The sequence below is a fragment of the Phyllobates terribilis genome, unplaced genomic scaffold (assembly GCF_046119375.1).
Source record: "Phyllobates terribilis strain yellow unplaced genomic scaffold, ASM4611937v1 Scaffold_3__8_contigs__length_932513732, whole genome shotgun sequence".
NCBI lineage: Eukaryota > Metazoa > Chordata > Amphibia > Anura > Dendrobatidae > Phyllobates > Phyllobates terribilis.
In genome coordinates this window covers 259,070,683-259,097,704 of record NW_027362763.1, presented here as the reverse complement: position 1 = coordinate 259,097,704, position 27,022 = coordinate 259,070,683, and positions in this window count along the sequence as shown.

Below are 27,022 nucleotides of genomic sequence, written 5' to 3'. Positions count from 1 at the left end.
AAAAAATCGTATGCCACAGTATAGCATCCAATATGTACAGACACATTACAGACACATTACAGACACAGTACAGACACAGTACAGACACATTACAATTCTGTAACATAGGAAAGTGTAAATGGTCGTGTAAAAGATTAATAGCTGCTGAGAAAAAAAGAAACTGACTGCACACGGATGACAAGTGAGAAGAAAATCGTCCCACTTTTCTGGATGAAAATAATAGATAATTATTAGTGTTGAGCGAACATGCTCGACACTGCTCGGTACTCGCCCGAGCATCACACTACTCGGGATGTTCGGAGAGCACCGAGCATTTCCGGGTTACTCGGGCGGGAGCTCGGGTCTCCGCCCTGCATGTTTGGCGCTCTTTACAGAGCCAATGAACATGCAGGGATTGCCAGCCAGTCACTGTAATGCCGCAGCCATGTTGGTTGTGGGCATTACATTGATTGGCTGGCCGCACAGCGTCACCTCGAGTATTTAAAACGGGGCGCCGCAATCTTGGACACAGTCGCTCCGGATTAGACAGTGTAGGGACAGCGCTGTTGATTTAGGGAGAGATATAAACTGCGAAATAGTTAGTGTAGGGTCTGTAAAGGCTGCCAAAACAAACCAACAGTCCTTTTCAGGACTAATATCCATCCCAGATACCAGGCAGGCAGGCTGTATAGGAGACACAGTGGTTGTACCAGCAAACGCTGCATTACAGTCCTGTGTGCTCCTGTTGCTGAAATTGCTGGACTTAGCACCAGGTGTCGGGGGCCAGGAAAAATCCTTTTTTTTTCATCTAAATCCTCATTTTTTTTTCCTCCTTCACACTGTACAAATACCCGTCTTATTAACCTTTTGGTGTGTCCCCCCCCCCCCAAAAAAAATAAGCGTGTCTCTGATTTTTCAGACACAAATGTAACTGTTGAAAATAGTCTGGTGTAGGCTACAGAAACAGATGTGTTGTTTTGCACTTCCACGGTTCAAACCTCTGTATTATCCATTTTGGGCCATTTGTATCTAAAAAAAAAACAGTTTGAGTGTGTCGCTCACTGTTCAGCCGCAAATATCTCTATTTAAAAAAGTGTGGTATACCCCAGTAAACAATAACTGTGGTTTTGCCATCCCACGGTAAAAAATCTCTATTATTCAGGTTTTGGTAGTTTTTTCCGTAAAGAAAAACAGTAGTGTCTCCTGACTGTTGTGACACAAAAATATATCTGTTGAAAATAGTCTTGTGTAGGCCCGACATCCCAGTGTGGTTACGCAGTTCCACGGGTCAAATCGCTGTACTATCCAGTTTTGGGCCTTTGGTATCTAAAAAAAAAGCAGTTTGAGAGTGTCGCTCACTGTTCAGCCGCAAATATCTCTATTTAGAAAAGTGTGGTATACCCCAGTAAACAATAACTGTGGTTTTCCTCTTCCACGGTTCTAATCTACTCTTAATTACCCTTTTTCCATTGATAGTGCAAGTGTAAGCTATTTTACTTCATTTACAATGGGCAAGGCGCGTGGCAAGGGACGTGGAAGTGGACGTTCTGGTGATGGTTCGTGCAGAGGACGGGGCCGTGGCCAAGGTGAAAATGTGCCACAACCAACAGCCACATCTTCTCGCTCCCACTTCTTGACCAAATTACTAGGGAAGCACAGAACAACACCAGTATTGAGAACTGATCAGTGTGAACAGGTTATTAATTGGATAGCAGATAATACTTCCAGTTACCTGGGCACCACCACCTCCGGTCTGTCTTCCACACGGTCAACTCTTAGTAGCCGTGAGTCTCGACCGCATACTCCTCCTTACCCTGATGCTCCTTCCTCCCACCATGCCAAGTGTCGTCAGACTGCAAGTGATCCCACACTTGGACACTCTGAAGAGCTGTTGACTGGTCCATTTCCATATTTGGGCCCCTCGCCTGATACGCTTGAAGTGGTGGAAGAGGAGATCCCATGTTGCGATGCCCAAATATTTGAACAGCCACGGCCACAGGAAGTCGACGTTGGCAATCTGTCACAAGAGGTGGACGATGACGAGACACAATTGCCAGGAAGTGAGGAGGAGGATCGTGGTGCACAAGTGGAAGAGGAGGAGGTGGTGGATGATCTAGTAACTGACCCAACGTGGAAGGAGGACATGCAGAGTGAGGCCAGCAGCACACAGGGGGAGGGAGGCAGAGTACCCCAACAGGCAGGAAGAAGCAGTGTGGTGGCCTCAGACAGAAGGCAGGCAACCGTTCCCCGTAACACCAACACGAGGGACGTTGCCAGTACAAGCGGTAGGTCTTCCAGAGTCTGGAATTTTTTTAAAGACTCTGCTGATAACCCCAAAAAGGCCATATGATCCACCAGCCATGCCAGCATCAGCAGGGGTGACAAAACTACCAGCCTGACCACCACCAGCATGATCAGGCACATGGCAGCAAAGCACCCGACTTTGTGGGGCGAAACCCAGGGTCCACGACCAGTGTCAGCGGATGTCACCACTGCTTCTTCCACTGTTGTGCGTGCAATAGAACCCCCTGTTGTGTGTGCAAGGCAATCCCCTGTCCATACTGCAAGAAAAGATGCCCCCTCCTCTCAGTCTTCACTTGTTATGGCAGTTTCTCAAGAAACAGCATCAACGTCCACGTCCACGTCCCACCGCAGCGTTCAATTGTCCATATCCCAGACCTTTGAACGAAAGCGGAAATTCGCAGCTAACGCACCACAGGCCACAGTCCTACATTCGCACATTTCACGACTGCTTGCATTGGAAATGCTGCCTTTAAGGCTGGTGGAGACGGAATCCTTCCGCAATCTTATGGCGGTGGCCGTCCCTCGGTACTCGGTCCCCAGCCGACACTATTTTGCCCGGTGTGCCATCCCCGCACTACACAAGCACGTGTCCTAAAGCATCTGCCGTGCCCTCAACAACGCAGTTACTGGGAGAGTCCACCTGACAACGGACACGTGGAAAAGTGCTTGTGGCCAGGGACGGTACATCTCTCTGACGGCACACTGGGTAAACATAGTGGAAGCCGGGACCCAGTCGGACCTTGGGACGGAACACATCCTCCCCACACCGAGGATTGCGGGCCCTATGTCAGTCAGAGTTGCCCCCACAGTGTACAGCTCCTGCGCATACTCCTCCTCCTCCTCCTCATGTTCAGCCTCCATCTCAGATATCACCACATCAGTTACAAGCTGGAAGCATTGCAGCACTGCCTCCGCCAAGCGGCAACAGGCTGTGCTGAAACTCGTAAGCTTAGGTGATAAACCTCACACTGCTTGTGAGTTGTGGACAGCTGTGAAAGAGCAGGCAGATCTGTGGCTGAGACCGCTGAACCTACATCCCGGCATGGTCATGTGTGACAATGGCCGTAACCTGGTGGCGGCTCTGAGGCGAGGTGAGATCACACACGTACCATACCTGGCTCATGTGCTTAACCTTGTGGTTCAGTGTTTTCTTAAATCGTACCCCGAGTTGCCAGATCTGCTCGTGAAAGTACGCTGCTTGTCAGCTCATTTTCGGTAAGTCGGCTACAGCTTCCGCCGCCCTTGCTGTGTTGCAGCAGCGTTTGCAGCTTCCGGCACACCGACTGGTGTGTGATGTCCCCACACGTTGGAACTCTACCCTCCACATGTTGCAAAGGATTTGTGAGCAGAAGAGAGCAGTTGTGGAGTACCAGCTGCAACAAGGCTGTCGATATTCAGGTCAGACTCCACACATAAGACCTCAGGAGTGGACCTGGATGTCTGACATATGTACCATCCTGACAAACTTTGAGGAGGCCACCAAGATGGTGAGTGGCGATGACGCCATCATTAGTGTCAGCATCCCACTTGTCTGTCTTTTGCAACGCTCTCTGCAGAGAATTAAAGAGGAGGCATTGCAGCCAGAGTATGATGAGATGGATCAAGAAGCCGTAGCGGGCGATTACACACAGCCCAGCCTCATCTCATCCCAACGTGCATTGGGGGACAATGAGGGAGAGGAGGAGGAGGAGGAGGAAGAACAGGAGCTGCTATCATGCGTTGTAGACGGTAGTACCTGTACAAGTGTCATATCGTCGGTTCAGCGTGGGTGGCCTGAGGACAGGGGGGAGGAGGAAGAGGAGGAGGAGAGCATGGTCAGTCGTCATCTTGGTGAGGACACGGAAATCTTGCCCGTTACCAGTCTGGCACGCATGGCTGACTTTATGTTACGCTGCCTTAACCGTGACCCTCGCGTTGTCAAAATGTTGGGTGACAGTCATTACTGGTTGGTGACACTTGTAGACCCCCGCTACAAGGAGAACTTTCACTCTCTTATTCCTGAGGTGGAGAGGTCTACAAAAATGGGGCAATACCAGAAGGCCCTTGCTGCAGAACTCTTAAAAAAATTCCCATCTGAACACGCTAGCGGCAGAGGTCACAGTTCGTTGCCCAACCAAGGCGTACAGGCGAGAGAGATGCAACTCCAATCCAGCAGAGGCAGGGGAACACTGTCAACGTTCTGGGACAGTTTTCTGAGACCCGCCCAGCTTACAGGCCCTGAGGCGCGGGGTACTCTCACAAGGAGTGGAAAGTTTCAAAAGATGGTGAAAGAGTACCTTCCGATCGTACCAGCGTCCTCCATGATTCCTCTGTGCCTTTTAATTATTGGGTATCCAAGCTGGACACTTGGAATGAACTCGCTCTGTACGCCTTGGAGGTCCTGGCCTGCCCTGCCGCTAGCGTGTTATCGGAGCGTGTTTTTAGTGCCGCTGGGGGAATTATAACTGACAATGCTGACAAGCTGACCCTTATCAAAATGAACAAGAGCTGGATTGGGCCAGACTTCTCATCACCACCAAATGACAGCAGAGTAACATAAAGTCAAATCCACTGTGTTATTTCGGGAGGTGTATTCACATGCACCGCTTCACACCCACACATGGGTATACGCATCCTCGTTTCGGCTGTTTAATCTTCTTCTCCTTATCCTCAGCCTCCACCACCACTATACCACCAGGGTGCCAGCATTGCAAGTTCCTCCGTCCTTATTTTTGGCAGCTTTTGCTTGCAAGGCATAAGCAAATACTATGGGACACCCACTCCCCAATAATGGGACTTATGTTTGTAATATGCTGTACTGCATGGCTCTTGTAAGGGGCATTGCAAGTTGCTCCGTCCTAATTTTTGGCAGCTTTTGCTTGGAAAGCATAAGCAAATACTATGGGACACCCACTTCCCAATAATGGGACTTATGTTTGTAATATGTTGTACTGCATGGCTCTTGTAAGGGGCATTGCAAGTTGCTCCGTCCTAATTTTTGGCAGCTTTTGCTGGGAAAGCATAAGCAAATACTATGGGACACCCACTCCCCAATAATGGGACTTATGTTTGTAATATGCTGTACTGCATGTGACGCGCCCCCTGGGCCGTGTGTACACGTGTGTGGGATACCCGGTGCCGGGTCTCTGGGATCTGTAGTCTCCGTGGCGGTGACCCGGTCCCGTGGCTCAGGCTGGTCAAACCAGTGGCAGTCTTTCTTAGGTTTTGAGGTTAATTGTCCAACTGCGCCACCCGTGGATTGCGGTCAGGGAGTACCACCGCTGCGAGGCAGACCGCTGAGGCTGGTGTTGTTTGCGCAGCATAGAATGGGATAACTCCCCTCGGGAGGAGTATAGCCTCAGGGCAGTGAGTGTGGATGATGGGGGTGATGGTGCACGAGCGCAGCAGGAATGACTCAGAGTCTTTGCAGTGCAGTTCAGGGTCTTTACTGATGATTATAACGTAGACCCTCCCGGGAGTACTGGCTAGCATAAGAGGCCTTGTCAGTCTGTGAGCAAGCAGGAGTTCCCCTGGCCAGGTGGAGTTGTAGGCCTCCCCGTCTGTCTGCACTTTTCCTGGCTACCTTGCTGTAAGCGGGTAGAAGTAGCCCACGTCCCTGAGTGTACCGTGTAGTGCTCACCCGTATGGCTGGTGACTTGGGGCCTTCTGTTAGCCTCCACTCCACGACAGCGGTGCTGGTCCCTTGCTTGTGACTGAGCCTCCGGGCTTCTATGGCCAGAGGACCTGAAATCCCCTGCCGGCTGGTTTCTGCTGATGGATATATAAGTCCTCACAGCTTCTGACTCCTGTGTCCGGTTCCTATTGTCTTCTGCCAGGGCGAGCTCTGCTCAGCTTCCAGCCCCTGGTCTTTAACTCCTAGCTCCTACAGAGCTCCTTGCTGTTACTTTCCCTTGCTCTCACTCTGACTCTGACTGTTCTCTGACTCACTCAACCCCGCCCCAGATCCAGTTTATAAGGGCAGAATTCTCCCCTCCCAGGATTGGGGCAGGAGGATGTTGCATGTTTAAGGGATCCTGACCAGGAAACCTCCCACTTGCTCTCCGACGTAATATCTCTATTACTGTGGTGACCAGACCCCTGGGGTGCCACACATGGCTCTTGTAAGGGGCATTGCAGTTCTTCATAATTTTTGGAAAGCCTTCCATTCACTGCTTAGGCCAACAGTGCACGGGAGACCCAGTTGCTATAAATGGAAAAAAAGGTTTAGTTAACGCCCTCTGACCTCCATGTCATTTCCAAGGGGCATTGGAGTGGCTCGAAATTTTTGGTAGGCATTGCACTCACTGTATGCCCTATAACTGTGTAGCCGAACCGCTCCTTTTGTTACAGAAACATATCCTACAAGACATATCTGGTTGACTGGCCTGATATTGATGTGAATGGTCCCTGTTCCTCCTGCTCTTTATCCTTTGCCACTACCTCATCCATCATTTATCACCTGAAGCTTTGTTTTAACGGGAGTCATAGAACTTGGATAGTAGCAGGAAAACATCCAGCAATCCTCGGAGGAGGTAGGATATGCGCCAAAACGCTGACCACCTCAGGCCTAGCCGCTACTACATACATGCGCTTGCATTACAACAAAACAAAGCAGATGCTAACTTCTATCATCCTCATCATGCTCCTCACCTTGGCACTCTCAACTCCCCTGATGGAGAAGCCAGGGCCCACCGAAGGAGTCTGATAGTCCGGTGGGCTCGGCCAATGCTGCCCTAAAGCAGGCCAGGCTAAGAAAAGTGTGGGAAAGGTTACCGGGACAAATAGGGGTGGCTGGGGACTGAGTATGGACACCTGGCCACCCCCTGGAGGCTGGGGAGCAAGCGGGGACACCCGGCCACCAGGCGGCTGGGGACTGAGTATGGATACCAGGCCGCCGACACAGCCATGGCGTGGTGGCCAGATTCCGCCTCCACATGCCTAAAAGGCCCAATTTAAAGTGCAAGCAAGCAGTATGGTATTGCAGCCTGGGGGTTGGTGGGTGGCAGGCTGCATACTTGCGCTTGTATTGCAAGGAATGGGAGAGGTACAATTGAACACTGCCCTGGGACAAGGACTTGAATGGGGATAGTTGCAAGTCTGCAACGACAGGTGCAAGGTGGGAGGCATCTTCGCATGTACCATGAACAGGGGTTTGGCATGCACATACTACAGCGGAATAGGCTCTCCTTCCCACTAAATGTACTGGGGAGGGCACAGGTAATGTTTTGGTATACGCGCTTAATCTTATGTATAAGGCACACCAGGACAAATATGGGCGGCTGGGGACTGAGTATGGATACCTCGCTGCCGAAGCAGCCATGAGGTAGTGGCCAGCTTCGGCCTTCTCCAAGCTAAAAGGCCCCATTTCAAGTGCAAGCTAGCAGTATGGAATTGCAGTCTGGGGGTGGGTGGGTGGCAGGCAAAACACTTACACTTGCATTAGAAGAAATCATAGCAGATGCTAACTTCTGTCATCATCATCATGCTCCTCACCTTGGCACTCTCAACTCCACCGATGGAGAAGTCAGGGCCCACCGGAGGAGTCTGGTTCTCTGGTGGGCTCGTCCAATGCTGCCTAAAGCCGGCCAGGCTAAGAAAAGTGTGTGGGGGGATGTTCCAAGGAGAAATAGGGGCGACTGGTGACCGTTTATGGACACCCGGCTGCCCCCAGGCGGCTGTGGACCGTGTGTGGACACCCGGCCGCGGGGCGGCTGGGGACCTAGTATAGACACCTGGCCGCTGGGCGGCTGGGGACTGAGTATGGATTCCAGGCCGCCAACACAGCAATGACGTGGTGGCCAGATTCCGCCTCCACATGCCTAAAAGGCCCAATTTCAAGTTCAAGCAAGCAAGCAGTATGGTATTGCAGCCTGGGGGTGGGTGGGTGGCAGGCTGCATACTTGAGCTTGTATTGCAAGGAATGGGGGAGGTACAATTGAACACTGCCCTGGGACTAGAACTTGCATGGGGATAGTTGCAAGTCTGCATCTTCTGATGCGGTAAGGATCACTTATGATGGGCACACTTTTAGACAGTGACCTGGGAGTCAGAGATGCTTCCAGGGGTCTTCCCCATGCTGTTCCCTTGTCTTTTCAGCACTTTATGCATGTGTCACACAGCACTTGGCCAGATATGGTTGTAAAATGTTAAAATGACAATTCACGGTGAATGCATTTGTCATAGTTGAAAGCAATACAAAAGTGCAAAAACGCATAAAAAATGCTACTTGTGAACATAGCCGAAGGTGTGGAGGAGTATTTTTGTTTTTGGTCATTTATTTTAACTTATACACAAGTCTTTACCCTGGAAAGGATGTTCCTTAACATATTTCACAGGAAAAAAGTTTCACTTTCGTTTTTGAACGTTTTATTGTGAGCCTGTAAAAGTGGCTTAATACCTCTGACCACGTTGTTGACAGCAGTGGCCTGGGGGTCAGAAATGCTTCCTGGGGCGATCCCCATGCTGTCCCCATGTCATTTGAGCACTGTCACTATCGTTTTGGGCACTTGTTAGGCTTTTAAAAGACTGCCGGGGGTGCCACCGCAAAAATGCTCGAGTCTCCCATAGACTAACATTGGGCTCGTTGCTCGGGTCGAGCACCCGAGTATCACGGCGAGCTCGGCCCGAGCTTCGAGCACCCGAGCATTTTAGTGCTCGCTCAACACTAATAATTATATATGATGCCCAGATACGAAATATAGGATTATAGGTATAGCACAAGGCCAAAGATTTCACTTACTTCTTAGATTACATGAGTGATATCGATTGTAAATTCTACAACAGCTCAGAATCCTCACAGCACACAGTGCATGTCCTGTGAGGGGACTCAAAAGTCTGCAGTCACACAGAATGACTGCAGACTTATCATTGTAGACCGGACAGTATAGTCCTCCATATAGTATTATGGGCCCCACATAGTCCTACATTCAGTATTATGGACCCCACATAGTCCTCCATTCAGTATTATGGGCCCCACATAGTCCTCCATACAGTATTATGGGCCCCACATAGTCCTCCATACAGTATTATGGGCACCACATAGTCCTCCATACAGTATTATGGACACCACATAGTCTTCCATACAGTATTATGGGAACTACATAGTCCTCCATACAGTATTATGGGCACCACATAGTCCTCCATGCAGTATTATGGGCAGCACATAGTCCTCCATACAGTATTATGGGCACCACATAGTCCTCTATACAGTATTATGGGCACCACATAGTCCTCCATACAGTATTATGGACATCACATAGTCCTCCATACAGTATTATGGGCACCACATAGTCCTCCATACAGTATTATGGCCACCACATAATCCTCCATACAGTATTATGGGCGCCACATAGTCCTCCATACAGTATTATGGGCCCCACATAGTCCTCCATACAGTATTATGGGCCCGACATAGTCCTCCATACAGTATTATGGGCACCACATAGTCCTCCATACAGTATTATGGACACCACATAGTCTTCCATACAGTATTATGGGAACTACATAGTCCTCCATACAGTATTATGGGCAGCACACAGTCCTTCATACAGTATTATGGGCAGCACATAGTCCTCCATACAGTATTATGGATAGCACATAGTCCTTCATATAGTATTATGGGTAGCACATAGTCCTCCATACAGTATTATGGGCAGCACATAGTCCTCCATACAGTATAATGGGCAGCACATATCCCTCAATACAGTACAACAGACCCACATAATGCTCCATACAGTATAATGGGCCCCACATAGTGACCAAAAACAAGAAAGTGGGTAGGCACAGCTATAAATGAATATAGAGGGGTGATACAGTAACCCAACATGGAGTTATAGCATGATTTTAGAAAGAAATGATGCAGGGTAGGTAACATAGAAACTGTGCACACCCAGGATAAAGATTTATCAAAAAACTTTATTTATAACAATTTTATAAACAGCCACAGACACAAAAGATAAAAACATTTAAAATAGGCAAAACATTGCACTGAACATACATGAAATACATGGAGGTTCAGGTATAATAACCAAAGTGGAAGAACCCCTTTAAACAGCAGGTAAATAAATAGGTATATACCAGCTATCCCAGAATATATGACTCCCAGGTCCACAGGGGTACTATAGAAGCTGATATTCACAGTACAAACAAAGGAGCGAACAGAGGTAAAAGATGAAATACTCCCTTGGAAGACATAATTGTGCAACCTAGGTAAATAGTGTGATAGTTACCTGCAAGCACTGGAGACCCTACGCGTTACGCTGCTGAACTGCAGCTTCATCAGGAGATTAGATTCATGACTATGTTGACTGGATCACACATGAGAGGATTAGATACATGGATGAGCAGACTGTAAAACACCTGACAGGATTAAACACAAGACAATGTGGACTCTATCACCCATTATAGGATTAGATACACAGTTTTGTGGATTGTATCACACATCATAGGATTAGATAAACAGCTCTGCAAACTGTTTCACATATAATATAATTAAATACATGGCTAAGATAACTGTATTACACATGATAGAGTCTGCAGAGCCGTTTATCTAATCCTATCACAGCTGACAGGATTAGATAAATGATTTAGAGAATAATTACTCTGATATGAGCAGAGTAGTCATGTCATTGCAGCACTCAGATCACAGTAATGAGTGATGAGATCTCACCAGGACTGGGCAGCAGGTCTGCAGAAGTGATTTCATAAAGTGACGTTTACTCACCACTGAATGAAGTCACCACTGCGCCCCCAATAACTGAAACAGTGATCACCGCGCACGGGTTATTACTATGATCTGAGCACAACAATAACATGACTGATCACCTGAGATCACAGTAATGAGTAGGGTCTCTGCGCTGCAATATACTTCAGTTGAATGTGCATCCGAGGACATACATCCAGTTGAAGTTTGCGCTGTCATCGGCGGGCCCCTCACCCGCATGAGCCCGGTTGCGACCTCTGTGACCGCTGTCATTTCACCCCTGGGGTGGAGTCCATATGGGATCAATTGCTGAAGGGTTTGCCTCGGTCCTAGGACGCCTTTGACGCGCCCCCTGGGCCGTGGGTTACTAGGCAGCCAGGCCTATGGATGCCGGTATGGGGAATATCACGGTGGCTGGCCCGGTCCGTGACCCAGGGCGGTCAATAAAAAGGGGGATTTATAATGTTTATAGAGTTCGTGATGCCACCTGTGGAATGCGGCCAAAGGGAGCCGCCGCTGCAGAGCAGTCCTCTGAAGCTGGTGTTACGGCAGCAGGGATGGTGTGGCTCTCCACAGGTAGAGCTAGCTCCAGGACAGTGTAGGGGTAGATGGTGGCACAGGGGAGAGACGGTCGGGACAGTTCAGGAGGAAAGACTGACACTCACACGGGGGTAAGCTTCAGTACCTTTACTGGTGAAGATGCAGGCACGGTCCAGGGTACTCCGGACGAAGGGCGCACTTCTGGACTCTCCCCAGTGAGCGGGTATAGGGCCTCCTGATCTGTGGCTTTACTCGCTAAGCTTCTGGCCTGCCTGGAGCTAGGCCTAACTTGGTTACTGTCTCTCTCTTGCACCTGCTGACCTGGTGGTAGGGCCTTCTGCTGGAGATCACTCTCCCTGGTCGCTGGGGCCTCCGTGACTCCTAGCCCTGGTACTGTAGTCAGCGTTTGGTAATCCTGGGACCTGTAGTCCTCCAGGGGTTCCGGTGGTCCCTACTGGGTATAAGGGACCCAGTAGGCGCGGACCCGGTGTCCGGTATATATCTCGGGGTGAGCCTGGTATGCTCCTCTGCCCCCTCACTACTTCTTCCTTCTCCTCTCGCCTTTGGCCACACTCAGGGCCCTCACTAGGCTTCAGCGTGCTGTAGGCCTCAACTTGCCTCACACAGCAGCCTGCGTGCTGCTCTCTCACTGAACATTGAACTGAAAAACTCACACTGACTGAGCTGCCTGGCTCCACCCTCCCTTTATATATCCCTAACGGGCTCCCTCTGCTGGTCTGATGCGGTAGGGTGGAGGTGTGTGAATGTGTGAGGGCCTCTTGTGGAGAAGTCCATCCATGCACCCTTCTGGGTTCTGTGGCACCAATGCGCATCAGGGTGCCACACCTTCCTGGGGGTTCCTCCTCACTAGATGAGCAGGAAGAAAAATAGAAGAAGATGGGATCTTCCTCACTGTCTGAATCCATGCCAGAGGCAAGGAAACCGTATGCCTCCTTTGCTGAATGCGTCTTCTTACCGAATGGGCCATTTTTATTTTATTCTTCTAACCAGTGGGGATGTGTGTGTAAGTAGTGCTTTTACATGTGTATTGTGTTGGGCGTGTGTAAAGGGTACTGTTTATTGCTACATTTACTAAAAAACATAGGGAAAAAAAAAGAAGAAAGAAAAAAAGAAAAAATGAAAATTTAGAAGAAACACTTAGAAGAAAAAAGTAGAAGAAAAATGAAAAGAAAAAAAACAGTAGAAGTTAAAAAAAACTTTGTATGAAAAACGACACTGTATTCACTACACTAGTGCGCTATCTAAGAAGTTAGTCATCTCTATTGTTTTTTATGCAAAAGAAAAAACGGACATCACTGACATTGCGACGTATGCTCACCTAATGCATTAGCTAAGAAGTTAATTCGCGCTAACTATTCTTTTTTTGTGCAAAAGAAAACCGGACGTCACTAATGCTGTAACGTCCACTCGCTTAATGTGCTACTTACCTACCTATAAAGCTACTCAGTACTAACTACTATTATTATTTTTTTTTCTACAAGAAAATTGGACGTCACTAACACTGTGACGTCCGCTACTCTACCTATAGCAAAAAAAAGAGAAAAAATTCCTTTGGCGCAGACTCTGATCAGCAGCGATATCGATTATAGCACTGTGACCGCAGGAAGCACACACGTTGGTGTTGCAAAAAAAACCTGCGCCAAAAATTGAGCACGAATACTCTGCACACGTAAAAGGCACCCCAAAAAAAGTGTGTTACAAATGCAATTGTGGAGTGGGGGAGATGGGGGAATGTGGGTTGGGGGATGGGAGGGGAGCTGGAACCAGGATTTGGGAACTGCTGCTTCTGCTGCTGTGATCACAGATCAGTCACACAGACTTCACACAGTGCAGCCCAGCACAGGAAATGCAGGATGATCGAAGGAGACCAGGAGGATCGCAACAGGATCGCACTGGCCACCAATGGTTTTTCTCTTTCTCAGGTACACAGAGGATCTACACAACCGCTCTGCATGCCAGAACTAAGGAAAAAATGGCGTGCAGTTTAAATCAACCGTTTTGGTCAGTAACTATTGTTCAGCCTATCTCAGTAGAAGGGTTAACAAACAGCGGTGACATCACAATCACCCCATCCATTTTGACTTCTGAGATTGGTGCTGCATGTCACATTGCAACAGTACCAATCTCAGCTTGTCATATTGTTTTTTTTTTAACTTTACTGTTAATACGCGGTGATTGTCTGGTCAGAGCAGTCATATTAACTCAGTCACTGCACGTTTCAGCAAGGTGACATCATACATGTACAGCAGATGTCATGACGGGGTTGACACTTGGACAGGGGTCTTAAAAGGTCTTAAAAGCACAGCAGAGGGCAGTGGTCATATAGGAGAAGGAGGTGAAGCAATGCCAAGCCGAGACAGGTGCATAACATCTCCCAAATCTTATATATGACCATACTGTTCATTTGTGACATCTAGTTCAAATAAATCCGTTGAACAGTCTTTGGCTACAAATGTGTCAGTCTTTAATTAAAGGCCCATTAAATGATGTCTGATTCCTGGCGGTTACAAATGGTAGGAGTATGTATTGTATTTAGTCCGTAGGACTAATTTTAATTTGTTGTGGTGAAAAGGTATGGAGCTAAGGTTGGAAAGAGGGGTATAAATTGGTATATTTGTAAGACAAATCCATGACATGCTGTAGCAAAGACAAAAGCGTTTTTGAATAGTGGTAATGGAAAATGAAGATGATGTAGACATAGGGTACCAACCTGTGGCTCGGGAGTTGCATTTGGCTCCCGCGCCCATGATTTGTCGCTTACTGCTGTGTAAGTATCTTGCCTATAAGGGTTTTACCCATGATAAGGAGCCGCTGCAGCCCCGATGCTGCTGAATACCTGTGCGGCTTTTCACATGCGGACTTTCCTCATATATGTTAGTCTATGGGGAAAGTCAAATGTGGACCCGCAAGAGAAATTGACATGCTGCGGTGGTGAAACATGCGCCGCATGTCAGTTTCCGCGGGTGATCCGCAGGTGCACGGAGACGCATAGTGGACATGGGATTTCTAGAAATCTCATCCACTATGCTGTAACATCTGGACGCAGCATAAACACGCAGCGACTCCTGATCGTGGGCACATACCCTAAGTGAAGGGGGCACAAGGTCTGCTTGTGCTTTTTGTGGGGAAGCTTAGAGTGTCATTATACTGGTAATGGGGGACTCAGAGTGTCACTACTGTGGAGTGCAAGAGTAGAGGAAGGCACTTGATGTGTCTTGCGGCCATCTCACAGAACTACAGTAAATCTGTCTCCTAATGTAAGAAAGGTTGAGGACCACTGTAGCACCCCATACACAGAAAGATAAGAAAAAATAAGCTTAAGTATAGAAGCTGTTCCTTTGGCGTAGCTTTTATAAAATGCTACATGCAAAATGCAGAGATTAAATACTGTATTGGAAAATATAAATTTAATGGTTCATCATGATCCTAATAATATTAATTTTCTTAATTCGCTTTCGAAATGAGAGTTACCAAGCACTGCCACATACTAGAGCACATTCTTAAATGATTACATTATGACCACACAGACATTTGTTTATTGATTTTAGAAAAATTTATCTTAGGGTACGTGCCCACAATCAGGAATAGTAGCGTTATAGGGGCGGCGTATTTTCACTGCGTTCTACATTGCAAGCACAGTGGATGGGATTTATAGAAATAACATTCCCTTTGTGATTCTTTTTAACATTGCATAAATTCACTGACGGTGCGGGTTTACGAGCTTTAGCGGAGACGCTGCTGCATCTAATGACAATAGACTGTCATTAGATGCAGTAGATCCGCATAGTTGCCTAAACACAAGGGCGGTAATTAGAACGCAGCGTTTTGGACACAACAAAAATACGCAGCATCCAAAACGCTGCTATTCCTGATCACGGGCATGTACCCTTGGCTTTCTGGCCAGAGAAATCAGGCGGATTCAGAAAGAGGTATGAAAATTAGGATTACAGAAACAACCGAGGAGTCCAAATTAAACTGCAGGTTGGAAAGTTTGCACATGTGCTTTTCATGGGGAAGGCCCTGGTGCCGGATTCCGGCTGTCCTGTACACAGTAACTTTCTGTACATGGTCACTCTGCCTGGCATCCATTTCCTAGGAGCAATCACAGTCTGTCTCCAGCTCTCTAACACTGCTGGGGAGGCCTGCTGTCTCCACCAGTTGCTGTGATTCCTCCAGCTACTCATTTTGTCTCTGTCTGTTCCCCAGGACACACACTTTCACATGTTCACCTTATAAAAGTCCTCCCTCACAAAATCCTGTTGGAAAGTTCCTGGGTTCTTTACTGAGCACTACAGGAAGGATTTGGCTCCATCTACTGGTCATTGGAGTTACATGTTTCTTACATATTCTCCAGTAGTCTCTAGTTATTGCAGCACTATGTGTTACACGTTCCCCCTGCCCTATTTTTGGGCTGCCATGCTGGCAACTTGTATATTGAGAGTATAGTCCTCAAATCTAGAGGGCAATCTGCCAAAGTTGGAATGTCGAGAATGACGTAGCTGGGAGGAGTCTTCTATGCTTGGATGGGTGGTCTCTACTTCTTTTGCTGGAACAGCAACCTCATCTCTTGTTTCCAATATTTCAGCCCTCTGACCAGGTAATACCCACCATTTTTTCTTCCGGTATTCTCTCTCGCTGCTGGTGGAGGCCTTTTTAAAAATGCATAGGGCCGTAGACTATTCCTGTTGACCATCCCCAGGGGCCCTGAGGCACCCTCAGGTTTGACCTCCAATACTGGTACTGCAGGATTAGGCTGTCTCATCACTTTATAGGGACTGGACTCCCATCTATGCTGTAACTTCCAGCCTCTTCCTGCTGTCTTGTTGCGCACAATTACATGGTCTCCTACTTGCAGTGGCAGCTCGCACAGTTTCCAATTAACTGTGATTGAACATGGGCTGAGTCTCTGGGCCACCAAATTATACATTTATTGTACCTTCCTGCAATGGCCTTCCATCCAGGTCTGTGTCTGTAACTCCAGCGCCTCTGCCTTCTGCCTCTGTCCCCCAGCAGAGACGCTTACTCTCTCACCCCCACTGCCCCTGGCTGGAGTGTCCAGCCCCTCCTTTCTCTTCCGGCTCTGATGTTGTCCATCAGCTGTGCCCGTCTGCCTATCAGCCGTGCCCGCTTGTGCTTGCCAACTCTACCATCCCTGGACATGCCTGTCTCCTGTCCCTTGAGTGTCAGCTGCTATCCACCCGAGGTCAGTCCCGGAGTAGCACCTGGTTCCGCCTACCTCATCTCTCCTTGGATCACGGATTGATATTACTGCTGCTGATTCCTTCATCAAGAGCTTTTCTGAAATCTGGAGGGACACCAAGTCTTCCTTATTGAAATCCTACGAGCGGATGAAAAGACACACAGACAAGAGACTTTTGGATTTGCCTCTGTTTCGTCCTAGGGATAAAGTCTGGATGTCATCCAAGTATGTCCATCTCAAGATGCTATCATATAAATTGGGTCCTCACTTTATCGGTCCCTTCGAGGTGTTGAAACAAATTAATCCAGTAGCCTACAAGCTCAAACTCCCACCCTCCTTATGAATCCCCAATTCCTTTCATGTGTCTCTTCTCAAACCTGTCGTCCTCAGTTCTTTCTTCTAAGACCCTGGTACTACTCCTGCTCCAGTCAGCACGGAAGATGTGTTCGAAGTAGATAACATTCTGGCCACCAAGAGGGTAAGAGGAAAGACCTTTTTTCTTGTGGATTGGTTTGTGGTTTGGTCCAGAGGAGAGGTCCTGGGAGCCTAGGGAGAACATCCATACCCGTCTTCTCCTGGAGAGATTTCTTGCGGGTTTGAAAAAGAGGGGGCGTAAAGGGGAGAGTACTGTAATGCCGGCATCTCTGCCTTCTGCCTCTCTCCCCCAGCAGAGACACAGACTCTCTCACCTCCGCAGCCCCCAGGGAGTGTCCCGCCCCTCCTATCTCTCCGGCTCGGATGCTGCCCGTGGTACACGCATAACATGCAGATCCCCAGGCACTGCGCTTAGGGCACGCGCACTCCCTGTCTCTTAAAAGGGCCGCACACACCACCCTAAGTGTGCTGGAGAACACTTAGTATTTAAGGCACCTCATCTAAAATGGAGGTGCCAGAGCGACGTTGTGAGTTTGTTTATAACTCTTGTTAGTTCTCATGTCTCATTGCGTGTATTCCTATATACCTGCCTGTCTATCTGCCGTGCCCACCTGCCTGTCTATCTGCTGTGCCCACCTGCATGTCCATCAGTCGTGCTCACCTGCCTGTCCATCAACCGTGCCCACCTGCCTCTCCATCAGCTGTGCCCACCTGTGGTTGCCAACTCTACCATCCTAGCCATGCCTGCCTCCTGTCCCTTGAGGGTCAGCTGCCATCCCCCCAAGGTCAGTCCCGGAGTAGCACTTGGTCCCCCCTCCCTAGTCTCTCTTCGGATCACGGAGTCATCAAGCTGCCATACATACAAGGTCAGACTTGGTGAGTTCCCTAGTCACGTCCTTCCTGACTCACCTCGGTCCACGGCACAGTGGTTCTATCACCCAACTCGTTACAGTGTCCAGTCGCCATCTTCTTCATTCTCCTGCAACATCATGTTGACAGTACATCTCCCATTTCTTTCAAACATCAAGAAGAAGGGCAAGTAATAAGTAGTGAAGTGCACTGTGTTGTTATGCACCCATATGAGTTCAGCAATGTATTCAGGCCATCTTTCTTTTTTTCTTCTTCAAGAGTTCATAAAAGCTGGAATAAAGTCGGATTCAAGCGTTCACAGGCGCTGTTACCCTGAGAGTGGTACGAAGTGCTCTGTATCTTGCATATTCTATATAACCGGCGCAATTGTTCAATCACCCTTACCCTTGAAGCAAGCCCTTTGATCTGAGTGTGGTTGAGTAAGGCATCTGTAAGGAAGGCTGAAGCTCTTCCTAGGACTTGTGCTGCAAATTCTGCTGTTTGCTCTTGTGTGGCCACTGCTACAGCAAACTTAGTGAAGAAGTCCACCATAACCAGCAAGTACTTAAGGCCTTGTAAAGACTCTTCAAATGTCAGGTAATCCATTGATACTAACTGCAGTGGGTAAGTGGTCTGCACCATCCTCACTGGGGCCTGTTACTTGTCAGCCTTCAACAGATTACAGCTTTGACAACTTTGGCAGACTTCTAAGGCCTTGTAGTAAAGGATGGTAGTAAAACCTTTGTAACCATACAAATGTCTTTGCAGAACCAAAATGTCCCTTCTTTCTCTGTATCCATTTAGCTATTGTTCTTACTTCTCATTTTGGAAATATTATCTGCCAAGTGAACCCTAATTTGGTTGGTAGCTTCAGTTACTGTACTGGTGCTTCTCACTAAATTTAGAACATCAGCAAAAAGTTAATTTATTTCAGTTCTTCAATACAAAAAGTGAAACTCGTATATTAGTCATTACAAACAGAGTGATCTATTTCAAGTGTTTATTTCTGTTTATGTTGATGATTATGGCTTACAGCCAATGAAAAATGAAAAAATTAAAACACAGAAGTCATTATCTCAGCAAATTAGAATACTTTACAACAACAGCTTGAAAAATGTTTTAAAAATCCGAAATGTTGGCCTACTTGATGGTATTCTAATTTAGTGAGAAGCACTTGTATATACACAACAATTTTTCAAGAAAGGCCAGCCGATCTTTCTGTTGAAGCAGCTTTCTCAACTGAGCTTAATTCCTCTCTTTCTCTGGAGCAAGGGTAGTACCCCCTTAGTATCCATCTGCTCGTGGTACACTCTACCCACGAATCAGTTTCAGGCTCTTCTTGTTCAATAGGGGAGATCCCCAAATAATCTTAAGCTTGGATGGTTTCTTTATGTAGCAGCATGAAGTGTGGTGGCTCAGTTTTTTCTAATTTTTCATCTGTGTTTGCACTGGCAGGCTCATCAGGGTTGCGAGATACAGCATCAGCATTTCCGTTGCTGTGACCTAGATGATACCGCACTTTGTAGTTAAATTTGCTCAGTCAGGCCATCCAACGCTGTTCCAGTGCTCCTAGTTTGGCAGCATCTAACTGCACTAGGGGATTTTTGTTAATACATAAGGTGAACTCTGCACCCATAGGGAAGTCAGCAAATTTCTCAGTGACTGCCCACACTATTGACAGCATTTCCATCTGTAATTGTCAGGATTTTTCTCTCCATTCTGCAGTGTCCAACATGTGTAAGCAATCCCTCGCTCCTGACTATCTTGAATTTAGGTCACTATGGTATTGAGCCCCTTCAAGCTGCCATTGGTATACACAGCAAATGGCTTATTCAAATCCGCATATGCTAGGATAGGAACACAGTCTCTTCAATTACTGGAAGTCCTCTTCCTCTCCCCACTTGATAGCTTTCTTCTTGTTGGCCCCAGGAGCTGTACTCTTTAGCCAAGCTTACAGGGGTGTTGCAACTTTGACAAACTTCTTAATAAATCTTTTGTAATAACCAACTAAACTCAGGAAGTTTTAGAGCTCTGCCACATTGCAGGGCATGAGCCACTGTTGCACAGCCCGTACTTTCTAATTCATAGGCTGAACTCCCTCTTTGCTCACCAAATGTCCCAGGTATTCAATAGTCTCTCTGAACAAGTAGCACTTGATGGGTTTTAACTTCAACCCATGCTGTTCCAGTCAGATCAGCACTTGATCCAACTTCTTCAAATGCTCTGAGAAGGTGGGGGATGGTATCATCTAGGTACATTAGGAGACATTCAAAGTTCAACTCACCTAAACATAGTTCCATGAGCCACTGGAAGGTATCTGGAGCTTTGGAAAGTCCAAATGGCATGCGGAGGAATTCTAACAGTCAAATTGGTGTAATGAATACTGCCTTCTATCGGTCTTTCTCAGCTACACGCACTTGCCAATACCCACTTGACAGAGTGTTGAAGAACTTGTTTCAACCCAAGGCTGCTAGAGAACCCACTATTCAAGGAATGGGATAGGTGTCCCAAACAGTACAGGCATTCAGTCTTCGGTAGTCTATGAAAAACACCAAGCTTCCATCTTTTTTATCTTTTTTCTTCACGAGCACCATGGGTGATGCCCATGGACTCTTGCTCTGTTGAATAATATGGCAATCTAGCATGAGATATAGCAAAGATGTAGTCTCCTAGTACAATATTTAAGTCAGCCCAAAATCAGTCTCATTTCTGGAAAAGGCATTTGTATGTCTCCCTAGCATCTGAGCCACCTCCTGCAATTTGCCTTGAAAGGGGGTTGGTAGTCACAGGAGTCAGTTTCTTTAAAAAACTCCAAGGTGAGTTTATTTAGACTTTATAAACCGCACTCTCCAGGTAAATGAAACATAGCCTTGTCTGGCACAAATTAACAAAACACAGCCTTGTCTGGCACAAAGTAGCAAAACAAGAAAAACAGTCCATACAGTGCTGCGGGTTCGCCCGCTCACAGTTCGTGTCTTGTAGCACATCTCCACACCTCCAGCCACAGACACTGAATGAGACACTCGGTCTCCATTTTATACACAGGCCCTGGGGTGGGGATATTTGAGCAGCCAATCCCACCCAACTCTTATGACTGCTCGTAAAAACCGGCCCTGACACACCCTATTAACCCTCTCAACACTAAATGTGCTGGGAGCATGCTTTCCCGGTTTTACATCACCGAAGTTACCAACCTGGGTGAGACATATCTCCCGTCAAGGACTCGTTCGACGGCCATCTTACAGCCAATAGACAATGTGGTCCCTTCCAGCTGTACCTCCCTCAGGAGCTGTTCTCCAGTATATTCTGCAGCCCCTGGAGTATCTTAGCTCACTTCCAGTGTGCCGACTTTTGCACCCTCCAGCTTGATATGCTAGTCGGACTCTTGATTAACTTGACCATCCCTGATAGGAAACACTTCTGTCATCAAATCTCTGGGTGCGAAAGTCACTTCATGATTGCTAAGGTTGGCCAATCTCAACAACACCTGCCCATCTTGAACTGTGCACATTATTCGGCCCACAGCTACCCCTTCTTTCTGTAATACTGGCTCTACTAGTACAGAAGCTCCTCTCAGTCCTTGGTTAGTGGCTACTGGCAATAGCAACCACACTTCATGCTCCGCTGGGACTGTTACTGGTTTTAAAGGGGGCTCTCGAACACAGAACTCCTGCCCAGGTAAGTTCCATAACTCATTCAGGATCTTGAATATTTTCAGATGTCTCTGCAAGGTAGTTTGAGGCTTGTGACTTGGAATATTCTTCCAGTACCTACGTCCAAACTCGCGGGCCATTAGTCAATCTAAATCTTGCAACACATTCATGCAAAGGATCACTGGAACTTTAGGCTCCTTAGCATTTTCTACCACTACCACTCCTTTCTTTGGTAATTCTCTTCTCCAAATCGAGGGCGTTAAACTAGAAGAAGAGGGGATGGGAAGAAAAACGCCGGACACGAACATGCAACCAGAGAACATACTAATGAAAGATATGAAGTGCGACAAAGAAGGTCCAAGACAAGATACTTGGAAGGGAGGTAAGAAAATTTCTAATACAATCCACAGGGAGAAGATTGGAACAAAACAAAATCGTGTAAACTGCGTGCTAGCAAATGCCAGGAGCCTGACAAACAAGATGGATGAACTGGAAGCAGAAATATCTACAGGTAACTATGACATAGTGGGAATAACCGAGACATGGTTAGATGAAAGCTATGACTGGGCAGTTAACTTACAGGGTTACAGTCTGTTTAGAAGGGATCGAAGAAGTCGGAAAGGGGGTGGAGTCTGTCTATATGTAAAGACGTGTCTAAAGCCTACAATACGGGAGGATGTATGGGAGGGAAATGAGGAGGTCGAGTCCTTATGGGTGGAGATACATGGGGCAAAAACAATAATAAAATTATCATAGGAGTCTGTTATAAACCACCAAATATAGCAGAAGAAGCCACGGAAAGTCTATTAATGAGACAAATAGACGAAGTAGCAAAAAATAACGAGGTGATTATTATGGGGGACTTCAACTACCCCGATATAGACTGGGAAACCGAAAGCTGTAGATCTCAGAAAGGAAACAGGTTTCTGTCAATTATCAAAGACAATTATTTGTCACAACTTGTGCAGGAACCAACTAGAGGGACTGCCCTTTTAGACTTAATATTAACTAACAGGCCAGACAGAATAACTGAGGTGCAGGTCGGGGGGCACCTGGGAAATAGTGACCACAACATTATACAATTCCACATGTGCTTCAGAAGGGTGCGCAGCAAGGGAGTCACAAAAACACTGAACTTCAGGAGGGCAAAGTTTGATCAGCTAAGAGATGCCCTTCACTTTATAGACTGGGATAGTATCTTTAGTAATAGGAGCACGGATAGAAAATGGGAAATTTTCAAAACAGTCCTACATAGTCACTGTAGAAGGTACATACCTTATGGGAATAAAAGGGCTAGGAATAGGAGGAAGCCAATGTGGCTAAATAAGGAAGTCAAGAGGGCAATGAAAAACAAAAAAGGGCTTTCGGTAAACTTAAACAAGAAGGCAGCGAGGAAGCGCTAATATCTTATAGGGAAAAAACAAAATCTGTAAGAAACAAATAAGAATAGCAAAAGAGGAGACAGAGAGACTAATTGCCAAGGAAAGTAAAACGAATCCCAAACTGTTCTTTAACTATATAAACAGTAAAAGGATTAAAACTGATGGAGTAGGCCCATTGAAAAATAACCTGGGTAAAATCATAGAGGGTGATGAGTGTAAAGCAAACCTACTCAATAGCTTCTTCTCCACTGTTTTCACAAAAGAAAACAATTTATCGGCGGAAATGCAGAGTGATAAAGTAAACCCTCCGCTAAATATCACCCACCTAACCCAGGAGGAAGTTCAGAAATGCCTAAATAATATCAAAATAGACAAGTCACCAGGCCCAGATGACATACACCCCCGGGTACTAAAAGAATTAAGTAATGTGATAGACAGGCCGCTGTATCTTATATTCAAGCACTCTTTATGGACAGGGACTGTCCCACTAGACTGGCGCCAAGCAAATGTGGTACCAATATTCAAAAAGGGGTCTAAAAGTGACCCTGGGAACTATAGACCAGTCAGCTTAACATCTGTTGTGGGTAAATTGTTTGAAGGATTTCTTAGAGATGCTATTGTAGAATATCTTAATGATAATAACTGTCTAACTCCATATCAACATGGATTCATGAGGGATCGCTCCTGCCAAACAAACCTAATCGCCTTCTACGAGGAGGTGAGCTCACAGCTGGACCGGGGAGAGTCAGTGGATGTTGTATACCTTGACTTCTCCAAAGCGTTTGATACCGTGCCACACAAAAGGTTGGTATATAAAATGAGAATGCTTGGTCTGGGGGATAATGTGTGCAAGTGGGTAAATAGCTGGCTGAGTGATAGAAAGCAGAGGGTGGTTATCAATGGAGTAAGCTCAGGGTGTGTCAGGGTTACTAGCGGGGTGCCTCAAGGGTCTGTCTTGGGCCCTATATTATTTAATATATTTATTAATGATCTAGTGGAAGGGTTGCATAGTAAAATAGCAATATTTGCAGATGATACTAAACTTTGTAAAGTAGTTAACACAGATGAGGATAGGGCACAGCTACAGGAGGATTTAGATAAATTGGGGAGTTGGGCCAAAAAATGGCAAATGGGGTTCAATGCCGATAAATGTAAGGTCATGCACATGGGAAAGAAAAACAGCAGTCACCCATACATATTAAATGGGAAACCGTTGGGGAAATCTGACATGGAGAAGGACCTGGGCGTCTTGGTTAATAGCAAATTAAATTGGAGTGCCCAGTGTCAGGCAGCAGCTGCGAAGGCAAATAGAGTCATGGCATGCATCAGAAGAGGAATAGGGGCATATGATGAGAACATTGTTCTTCCTCTGTATAAAGCGCTGGTAAGGCCGCACTTAGAATATTGTGCACAGTTCTGGGCTCCGGTGCTCAGGAAAGACATATTGGAGCTAGAGAGGGTATAAAGGAGGGCGACTAAGGTAATAAAGGGAATGGAGGGACTAGAATACCCAGAGAGGTTGTCAAAATTAGACCTATTTACGTTGGAAAAGAGAAGGCTTAGGGGAGACCTCATAAACATGTATAAATACATCAGGGGGCAGTACAGAGATCTCTCCCATGACCTGTTTATACCAAGGATGGTGACAAAGACGAGGGGGCACACTATGCGTCTGGAGGAAAGGAGGTTCCTGCACCAGCATAGAAGGGGATTCTTTACGGTCAGAGCCGTGAGACTCTGGAACTCTCTGGGAGAGGAAGTGGTGATGTCCAACTCACTTAAAGAGTTCAAGAGAGGCCTGGACGCCTTTCTTGAGAACAATAAAATTACATCTTATGCTTAGTTAATTAATCCAGGGATTTAATCTGACTGCCAGATTGGTGTCGGGAAGTGAATTTTTCCTCAATGATGTAAATTGGCCTATACCGCATGGTTGTTTGTTGCCTTACCCTGGATCAACGCTGCGGAATAGCTGCAGTGCACAAGAAATAGGCTGAACTGGATGGACACTTGTCTTTTTTCGGCCTTATAAACTATGTAACTATGTAACTATGTCTGTTTGCATCATACCTACCACAGGCATGGGAAGACTATTAGCCATTCTGAGGCGCACTAAGGTGGCACTGCCCTCTTGGAGTAGGGAAGGAAAATACTTTTTAAACACCTACCTCGCTATGGTGGTTACTTAAAACCCTAAGTTGACCAGACAGGTAAACTCTACCCCATTGAACTTTGCCACTACCACCAGACACTGTCGCACCAAGTTTCTAGCTTCTAGCAAAGGGCTTAAACTGACTTACACTGTGGTTTGCCCACCAAGCGTAGAATGATCTAGCTTAGATCCTTCTGACTCTTAGTCACCCACCAAATGGGGCAGTTTCTGGCAAGATGTCCTTCTTGGCCGCACTTCCAGGATTGCTCCCTGTCATTTCCTCTACCAGGGTTCATGCTCGGACCTGAACAAATCCTATAAAGAGAAGGAAATACCACCAATTTTTAATGAAATAATCCAAGATACCTCAAACTCAGCATACCCAACATACAAAAAAAGATATAAAGGAATAACACAATACTAATTATTCATCATAAATTGTTTTTATTTAAATTTAAACATCTCAAAACCAACAACAAGAAGATAAAAATTCTTTAAAAAAACATGATTAAAATACAGCTCAGGAGGAGGGGACCGGAAAGGAATGCTCATATAAGATAACAAAAAAATAAATAAACACCTCAATAAATCATCTGTACAATTATATCTGAAACCTAATTTATTTGCCCATAGCTTATTCACAATAATTGGACATATATAATAATCTATGACAGTAATAACATTAAATAAATAAATAAATATTTCATATGAGACTAAAGGACTCAATCCAAGGTAAAGTGCCTGTGCAATGAATTATACATTCTCAAATAAATATTCAAATATATCAATGCTGCTGTTAGTAGTGGGGCATCTTAGATATTCACCCATATTTCCACCAATATATAATTACAATTCCACTGAGATATATACAGGTAATAGAGTGCTCAAGTTGCAATAGAAGTCACATTAGAGACATACCCCAGTTCCCCTCACACCACTCCAACGCCGTTTCGCTCCTCGCTTCATCAGGGAGTGTGGTGTGAGGGGGAGCAGTGCCATATATATACACAAGAGTTGCAGCTGTTGGCCATCTATATATTAATTACCAGTGTCCTTCTATCGGGCACCGCTAGCCCCACGTGAGCCGCTGCAGATACTTCCGAGGCGGCTGACCCGGAGCGCGTCACTGAAGGGCATGTTTGCCATTCATGAAGCGCCACCGGTCAGCAGCCAATCGGAAGTTCCGCAGGACGCACGCTGGTAGTGGCCATGTTAGAACCTGGCAATAAGCCTTATCTGCGCTCACAAATAGAGTTGCATACAAGGTAGAGGGGGTGTCCTGGTGATTGCTCCTGAAAGGGATGTGTAATGCATCAAGTGTTTAATGAAGGTAACAATAAAAAAAGTGATAAAACTCAAATTAATACAAGTGTATATTATCCATTCCCTCATAACCACAAATATCGCTGGGAGTGATAGAATAATGATAAGTATGATGTGAAGAAAGTGAAAGTAAATTAAACTTTGGTGAAAATAAATAAAACAAATGAATATGATGTGGAAAGTGAAGGTGTGGTGTGAAAGGGACGGTGAAATGTGTGAATGAAGTGCCATGAATAAATGTACAAAAAATAGTGTTATGAATGGGAATATAAGTGTGGTGTAACAAATTTTTTTAATAATGTATCAGGGATAAATAAAAATAAGTCATATAAAAGTGATGAGTGTTATGTAAAAAATAAAACTCATAGTGAAATAAGTGAAATAAAATATAAAATGTGAAAAACAAAAAATAGTGTGCACAAAAATGTAATATAAATATGAGTATAAACAATTACCATATTATGAATGAAAGAATGAGTATTGTGTGAGTGAATGGGTGTAAAAAAAAAAAAAAGATAAATACATACAAATCCTTGCAACCGTGACTGTTATCAATACATATAT